The sequence below is a fragment of the Gastrolobium bilobum genome, unplaced genomic scaffold, assembly GCF_033153095.1.
Source record: "Gastrolobium bilobum isolate Gb01-03AN ecotype WA unplaced genomic scaffold, APGP_CSIRO_Gbil_v1 utg1738, whole genome shotgun sequence".
Classification (NCBI taxonomy): domain Eukaryota; kingdom Viridiplantae; phylum Streptophyta; class Magnoliopsida; order Fabales; family Fabaceae; genus Gastrolobium; species Gastrolobium bilobum.
This window is the reverse complement of record NW_026898452.1, coordinates 510,925-519,896: the sequence shown is the minus strand read 5'-3', so window position 1 is coordinate 519,896 and position 8,972 is coordinate 510,925. Positions and strand designations below refer to the sequence as shown.

The 8,972-nt window shown below is 32.8% G+C and overlaps 1 pseudogene; it reads right to left on the bottom strand.

The window, feature by feature from the left end:
• Positions 1–474: 474 nt before the first annotated feature.
• Positions 475–8,491, bottom strand: LOC133316459 (DEAD-box ATP-dependent RNA helicase 10-like; annotated as a pseudogene).
• Positions 8,492–8,972: the final 481 nt, after the last annotated feature.

Genomic DNA, 8,972 nt, shown 5'->3' with positions numbered 1-8,972 from the left:
CTGTTTCTTATTTTATCCATATGTTGCATGATTTATTGAATTTTAAATTTTAAATTGTGAATTTTTAATTTGATGAAAAAATATATAAAATGTACCTCAAATTGTGAATTATAAATTAATTTATTTTATATGTTTGTTTTAGTCAAATTCCATTTCAATTTAGAATAAATAATAAATCTATCTACCAAAAAAAAAAAAGAATAAATAATAAATCTAATACCGAGTTCATTTTCAGAGCTCAAGTTTAGTTCATTTTAAGCTCTCAATTAGTTTGAATTCAATGAATTAAAATCAAACTTTTTATTAATTAAACCTCTTAAGTTTGAATTTATAGTTTTGCATTATGACTAGGAAATTTATAACTGAAGCTCAATGCATTGGGAAACTTAAAAAAGAAAAGAAAAAGAAAAGAAAAGAAAAGAAAAGAAAATAAAATAAAAGCAGCAGCTCAAAGTAGATCACAAGTTGCATAAAATCTCAGTTTTTCATTAATTTTTCATGGCATCTTTTGTCTCATTCGTCTGTCTGTTACAAAAATATTCTTACTCAGTGTGATAGATCTCATCTTCTTTTAAATTTCTTGGACGATTTTCCATCCTTCAGACCTAAGTACTTGTCGATATCCTCCTCATCAAAATCTCCTTCGCCCTTTCGTTTCTTCTTCCCTCCGGTCTCTTTCATTTTCTACATAAACAAAATTATAATCAGTTAAGTAAAGCACATAGAAAAAGTAACTAAACTCGAGCACATAAACATTAGGTGATTTCAAATCCTTCATAATTTACAATTTCCAGGAATATAACCACACCACTTGCATCTTTACATACACATAAGCTACTAGTTGCTTTTTATCACAGTATCACCTCTCTGAAACTAAAAAATTATAAAATACACATTTTTCTACTTATGACCACCACGAATTGAATTATAATCAAATTGCTTTGGGCCCCGTTTACCAACACAAGTGATTGATGATTATACAATTCGAACAATTCAAATCAAATAAGATTATTTAGAATTAAGAATAATATAATTAATAATAAATTATTATAGAAAATCATATAAATCAAATAATATTACATATAAAGAAAATCGAATAATATATACCCAATGATATCTAAATTCAATTGGAGCAGGTAAATAAAGCACATCAAAAAATCAACTTCCTAGAAAATATCCTTCCTTATTTTTCTATTTTTAAATTAAAATAGACAAAAATAATTGTCTAAAAATAGAACAACAATGAATAATTTTTTTACCATTACTGCTAATCTTTTGGCTTCACTAACACGCTCCTCCAAAAGCAAAACTTCCTCTTCTTGTGCTGGATATTCTGGTAGCTTCTTGCCTGATATAAACTTGCATTTGTTATTAATTAAGAAACTTTAGCTCCTTAAAATGTCAAAGCAGAGGCAGAGCATATACCTATAAGTTTCTCTATTTGAATGTACCACTCCAACTCATACTGGTTCACAAGGGAAATAGCAACCCCGGAGCGTCCTGCTCGAGCAGTTCTTCCCACACGATGTATATAATCCTGTAGCTCACAATATTAGAAATCTAGTGAATATAATAATAAAGAAAATTCTTAAAATGTTCATCTCCTTCTATGATTCCAGGTTTCATGTCAATTTAGACGTGTCATTCACGAATAACCGTGAGATTACTAATAAATTCCTAAAATTGCACAAGGCTAACTGCAAACTCTGATCAATTATAAAAAAAAAATCACTCTCCGTTAAACCTGACTAGCGAGTGTGGGGTGGAGGCAATCCTTGTACGTAGCCTTACCCTTGCATAATTGCAAAGAGACTATTTCCTGGATTTGAACCTATGACTTTTCAATCATGAAAGAACAGCTTTACCACTGCTCTGGTTCGTCCCCTTTAAACTGTGATAAATTATAACAGTAATAAAATATGTGAATTAAAATATAAAAGAAATACATAGCACATCTTACTTTGGAGTTTGTGGGAATGTCATAGTTAATCACCATATCTACCGTTGGAATATCCAGTCCTCTACTGGCAACGTCAGTGCAAAGGAGAACATTGCACTCCCCAGACTTGAACTTATTCAATGCTCCAAGTCTCTTTGGCTGTCAAAAGATAATTACGATAAAACTTAATGATTCTGCAATTGCTCAGCGACAAACAACGAAAAAAAGATGATAAAGACAGCCATTTCTTCCACCCCATCATCCCCTCTCCAATAAAAAAGAAGAAAACACAAAGTGTTCAGAACAAATTACAATTATAACACAAGAATCTTTAGTACAGTTACCTGGCTCATATGACCATTAATTGGGATGGCTTTTAGACCAAGATTCCTAAGAATCAAAGCCAAAAGCCGAGTTGAATCACATGTACGGGTGAACACCATTGATGTACTTCCAACCATTTCAGTGAGAATGTATACAAGGTAGCAATCCTACAAGAGAAACACACTGAATAAAAGATCACAGTACTCACATGCATAAAAGAAAAAAGTCAGGAAGCATGGAATCATATTAATTTCATTCCAAATAGCCCATTTATTATAAGTGCTCAATACATACATTTTCTTCATAACTCTACCTCTAATGTCATAATCTTATTTGGTACTTGACTAAATAAAATACTTTTTCTTCGCTCAATCTATTGCATAACAAAATCAATTCATGATCAAAGTTTGTCCTACCTAACCATGGTACCGTATCTCCAGTCTACAGTACATTTCAAGCAGCAGATATATAATCAATCGAAATGATGCCAACATGAGATTTTTACTTAATGGCCATCTATTCATGAAATTTCTCTTGTAATATCATCTTTGACAACCTAAACGAGACACTTTTATTAAGAAAACTCATTTTAGGGGAACAAAATAATAGAGTTCATTTGAAGCAGGGAACTGATGCTTGTGTTAACAAAATCAGAGTATATATGACACACATTAACTTCTGCCTCAACATTTAAACAGTCTTTACACAGCCTCCATTAGGTCAAGCACCCATGCGTACTGAGAAATTCAATGTACAATTGACAGCCAAAGTTTTTTTGAAATCCTACATTTTATTGAACAAGGGAGAAAAAGAAACCTTGTGTTTGGCAGGCAAGAACCGATACTGCTGCTTCAGGGTGTCAACAGTGGAATACTTAGATGATGCTTCAATCTAAAATGAATAAATTTTTTTGACTAATATCAGAAAAAAAATATGTATATAAACATATTTGCAAGTATTAAAGTTGTACCTTCACAGGATTCCTTAAACAGACCCTTTGGAGCTTCTGGACCTGCAACAGTGAGTGTGCAACTTTGTCTATTAGCATCATAAATTTAAAAATGAATACATGTAAACAATGAAGCATCTACAGTAAAAAGCAGCCCATAAAAATCATTTTGTTCAATACCATTGGCATCTTAATAATATCATTAATGGAGCAAACACATGTTAAACATAACAAAAAATAAGAGATTCGGCCTACTAACAATATGATTAAATGCTTTTCAAAATCTATTAAATTATAAACCAAAAACCAGAACTTATGTTAAATCCCAAAAGGCTTTCATAGAGAACCTGTATCGGATAGGGTTTCATTTCATGTTTCAGAATATGAGGGGGGAAAAAAGGCTCCACTTGCATGTGAGAATCATGAGTATATGGGTGGGAAGGAAGGGAAAACGGTTAGACGCAAAGTTAAAAGGGAGGGAAAGGTAGGGGGGAAGGGATTGAGCCACTGAGTGAGTTTTGGGGCCTTTGGGTGGGGACAGTTGCAGACGCTCAAAGTTCTGCAGTGTTATAACTTATAACTTTGCTGTGAGTGATCTTGATCTTTATAACTCAAGTTTATCCCTATTTCTCTGTAATAGAAGACCAAGATCCTATCACTTACAAATTGAGATACCTATGTAAGGCTAATGCCAAGAAATAAATAATGTTAAACATATGAATGATATATTTTTTAAGTGCCAAATCTACATATACACCTTTTTGGTCATCGTAGCAGAAAACAAGAATGTTCTCCTTTCACGAGGAATAACTTGTAAAATCTCATTAAGTGATTCCTCAAAGTCCTCATTCAACAGCCTGTCTGCCTCATCTAAGACCTGCTCAAAATGCAGAGAAATCAAGCTAGTCCAAATATATTTATGATATGGAAATGAGGACGACAATATGATAGGGTAGACAGAAAATAGATTACTTAAATATATAAAAAAAAAAAAAAAATCCTTAATGCAAAACCCAAGGCATCCAACATCTAAATGACATGTTGCAAATCAGCAGCTTATTTGCTATAAACATAACTGTGTAACCATGTAAGATACATCTAAAACAAAGCACAAAAATACATGTTTCAACAATAAATCAACTTGTCTCAAATGGAAAAACCATATTCAAGTCATCTAATCAATTGATCAGTTTAGCCACATGAATGACAAATTCTCCTTCACAACTCTAAATATTTACTAAATAAATACTTCAAGGAAACAAAACCCAGTAGACACTTGAACTTATTAAGGCAAGAAGCATATTGGGTGGGCAGATAACACACAAATCGATCTAAACTTATGCTGTGCTTTCCGCAACAACAAAAAAAAAAGGATTATAGCGATCAAAAAAGTTGGGAAGGCAATTAAAGGTAAGAGAATCATCCTACTGTTTGGTTTAGTTAAAGAAAAAGAAACATGTTATTCTTTTAATAAAAAAATAGTGTAAAAATAATGAAAATTATCATTAACAAAATCCTTGTATTTTGTCTCATTAACCCATCACCCAAGTCTGGTCACAATAGGAAACACATTTGTTGTCACTCTATTGTAGGAATCGAAGAAGGGCAATGGGTTGAATTTTAGGAAGGACAAAACTATACTCAGACAACAAGAAACTGTTAAAAGAACTTTGTAAACAGTGAAACAACAATATTTGAGTGCTAACAACTATACGAACGCAAAACCAGCAGAAAGAATTCAATCCAATAACAAAATTATTAAATCTTTTTATGCTAATACTATTAACATTAATGGATTGTTTACCAACTACAAAACATTGTAATATCTCTCTGGGTACATCTGCATCCAAGATAGTAACAATATAGGACAATATGGTTACTAATCAATCCTATCTCTGTTGAATTGCTGTTGCTGAAATTCCAGCCTTAATCAATACACACGTTTCAGATTTTTCTTCCATTTCTTATTTCTGCATTTTGGTTCCTATCAAAGATGAATCATATAATCAACACAATGTTGATTAAAAGTTCTCATCAATAATCCATGATGAGTTAAATAAGCCAGAAATTGATTAGGAAACCAATGAAAAAGAACAAAGAATTAGAGTGCATTTCGTCAAGCATGACATATTTTATCCACAAACACAACATTTGGATATAATTCAACTATTACCGAATGCTATCGCAGTACAGGAAACAAATGAAATGAATTTATTATAACAAATGAAATCAAAGCATGCCTATTCATAACCATTAAAAACATTCACATAATTCATCAGGGAAAAAAAAGAAACTAAGAATAAAGCATTCGACAAACAGTAGACTCTAACATATAAATACTGCAATATCCTTATGATATAGAAATTAATATCAATATATAAACAACAAATTTGGTTACACAAGACATGTACCCAGCCATTGGATGTCAAAAATAAGGAAAACTTGAGCTCAAATCAAAATAATGTAGAAATCATACCAAGTATTGTAATCTACCTAGAGAAAATCCTTTGGTGTTTTTTAGGTGGTCTAAAACTCGTCCAGGTGTCCCAACCTGCAAAATGTAAGAATTCAACATAAATAATAAACAAAATACTGATGAAATGAGAAGACTAAGAATTACATGAAAAATAAAGGCATTGCTAAATCATAAGTACAATTTCAATCTTGTACATACAGAATGTGCATAAGTTCACTTTTCTCTTGAACCAGTCAATTGTATAATTATTGACTACAAAGTAAAGATATCACACCAAACACATATGATTCAACAAGGCTATGGACAAATGGTAAATTTTAAAAATTATATGACACAACACGTCTATAGTACAACATATAAAATTAGTATAAATTAATACAAAAAAAAAAAAAAAAAATCTGAAATCGAAAGAGAGAATTGATGTTTTAAAAGTTAGCACAAATCATTGTAGACATGATAAAATGCTATTATTTATCAGATTAATGTTGTATTCTCCTCTGTATTGGTATAAAAGTTCAAAAAATAAATAGAAATATTAGTAAAATGCAGCTAAGAGTATCCAAAGTGTCCGTGAAGTGTCCAGCACAGGGGTACAGCGACTATTTTGAAATGTACAACCATGGACGATATTTTGATTAACTTGAGTTGTATATGAAGGTATTGCAAGTGTATCCCAATTTCGCAGCAGCTGAGAGTTGGCATAGGTCAATATCGCTACAAATAGGATCAATTTGAAAAGGCTCAACAGACATTTGTTTTACAGCTAGATCCAGAAAACGGTGAATGTTAGCAACAGTAACACTTACAATGATATGAGGTTGCTTCGCTATCTTGATGGATTGTTGTACCATGTCAATCCCTCCAACAAGCTAGAGAAAAAGGAAAAGATGCCAATCAAATAGATTGCTTAGAGCAAACACTAACACAGCGCCAGCAAACCATCATATGATAAACTAAGTATCATGCTGGCAAGAGACTCAAGGGAGGAAAATAAAACAAGCTCAAAGCAATACAGTAAACAGGAAGCCATAAAATTCATGCATAATGAATCATTTCACAAAAATAGATTGAAACTCACCACGGCACACTTGACACCAATTTCAGAACCTAGAGCTTCAAACTGCTCAGCAATTTGGATAGCAAGCTCTCTAGATCAAGAAAAACGTAAAAAATAGAAGAAATAAACCAGTTATATACCAGTCAGAACAATTACATTCAATAAAATTTAAAGTATACGGAAATCAAAACCATGATCAGGTATCAAAGTATCAAACCTTGTGGGAGACAACACACAAGAAAGAAATCTTTTGGGCGTGGTGCTTCTAAGAGGGCATGCAATATGGGGAGGGCAAAAGCTCCAGTCTTACCAGAACCCGTTTGGGCAAGTTCAATCACATCTTTTCCTGAGAAACACAAACCACGAAGAATAACCAGCAATTTTAAAACGTTTCACTAGCACTATCACTATCGTCATGCCATACTCTAGAACAATAGATAGGGGAAAATATTGTGATTAGAATGGGACACTACTGAAAAAATAATGCAATCAACTAGAGCAAATATAAACACTATAACATTGATATATAAAATTTCATGTTCAACATCCAATTATCATCAGTGTCGTATAACAATGATAATGATTTTGCATTCGTTCTTTTTGTCTGTCTCCATGTAGCAAACAAAATTATATTCGAAAAAACTAAAGATCAGAAAACCAGTATTGACATGACAAAACTCATAAAAATACTAACCTTCCAGTGCAAGAGGAATCGCTTCTACCTGTATCTTTAAGGGGGCGTTTGGTTGAGGAGAAGATTTTATGAATAATAGGAAAATGTGATTACTAGGGAAATAGTTAGAATATGAGTTTGATAGGAAAATGTAAAAAAAGTTGTTTGGTGGGATAAAATTTTGATGGGGAAATTAGATAACTTTTATAAAGTCTATGTTTGGGTGTAGGTAAAATATAGATAGAAAAAAAAGTTGTTTTTACGAAAATAACCTCGTTTTGTTTTTACGAACTGGCACCAACCACATAATTTTATCATCCAATGAAGTCCAAGCCACCATATCCTTAACAGGCAATTCATCGAACAAGTCCAGTGCAGACACCATATCCCCACTCCTGGCATACGCAACAATCAACTCTGTCCAAGAAACCACATCCCGTTCAACCATTTCATCAAACACCTTGCACGCACAATGCAAAAGCCTAGATTTCACATACATATCGATCATGGTGTTGTTGACATACAAATCAGAGTCAAACCCACCAACCAACAGTGTCTGGGCATGAACCTGCGCGCCCAAACTAGGATCGCGAACGACGCCACAAGCAGAAAACAGAGCAGAGAAGGTAAATGACATGGGATGGTGAAGAGAAGAGCAGAGAAGGTAAACGACAGAGCAGAGCAGAGAATGCATCCAATTTTTTTTGTTCCACCGAGTTACCTCCCACAAGGGGTACGCTGGTCTTTTCTTTAGATAGCCAAGTGAGTAAATATGGTGGTTTTCAGCAATACCACCTTGCAAAAGGGAAACTTTGGCCGGCAATCTCGGTAGAAAAAGATAGGGAAATAGGTTTGGTAGCAATCACAGTTAGGTAGCCAAGTGAGGAAGCTAATTCAACCAAACGATGGTTTCATACATTCCCACTTCTCATTTATCTATCATTCTCAAAAGAATCCTTCAACCAAACAGCCCCTAATGGATTTCTCCAACCCAATTTTTCACAAGCTTCCACCAGTGACTCAGATAAGCCCAAATCCTTAAATGTTTTCATTTCTTCATTCTCTTCCCCCATTCTCAGTTTCTAACCTGTGAATAAAATTCAACATAAAATTTAAAAAGACTTACACATATTCAAAAGTCAAAACCATCAGAATCAATTGAACAAAGGGCTAATACACCTCAACCCACAGTGTAGAAATATCAAAGGTGTTTCACAAATTGTATGAAAACACTTTCTATACGTTTTCCAAAAATACAGTAAGCTTCAAAAAGCTTATATTTCTATGTACCTATCTACATTTGCAGTAAAAGAAAAAATAAATAAATAAGTAAACTTGATTTAAAGTGCATTTTGATTGACTTTTTTGAAGAAGAAAAAAAGTATCTCTACATGTTTACAAAATCCTACTACCTAAGATAACAAATTATATTCAACCATATATATGTACGTAAAATAGCTTATCAACCATCACAATCATAATTCCTCATATTTTCTATTTACTAAAATCACAATTCATACTATATAGCTTCGGTGGAATAGATCAAAATCACTA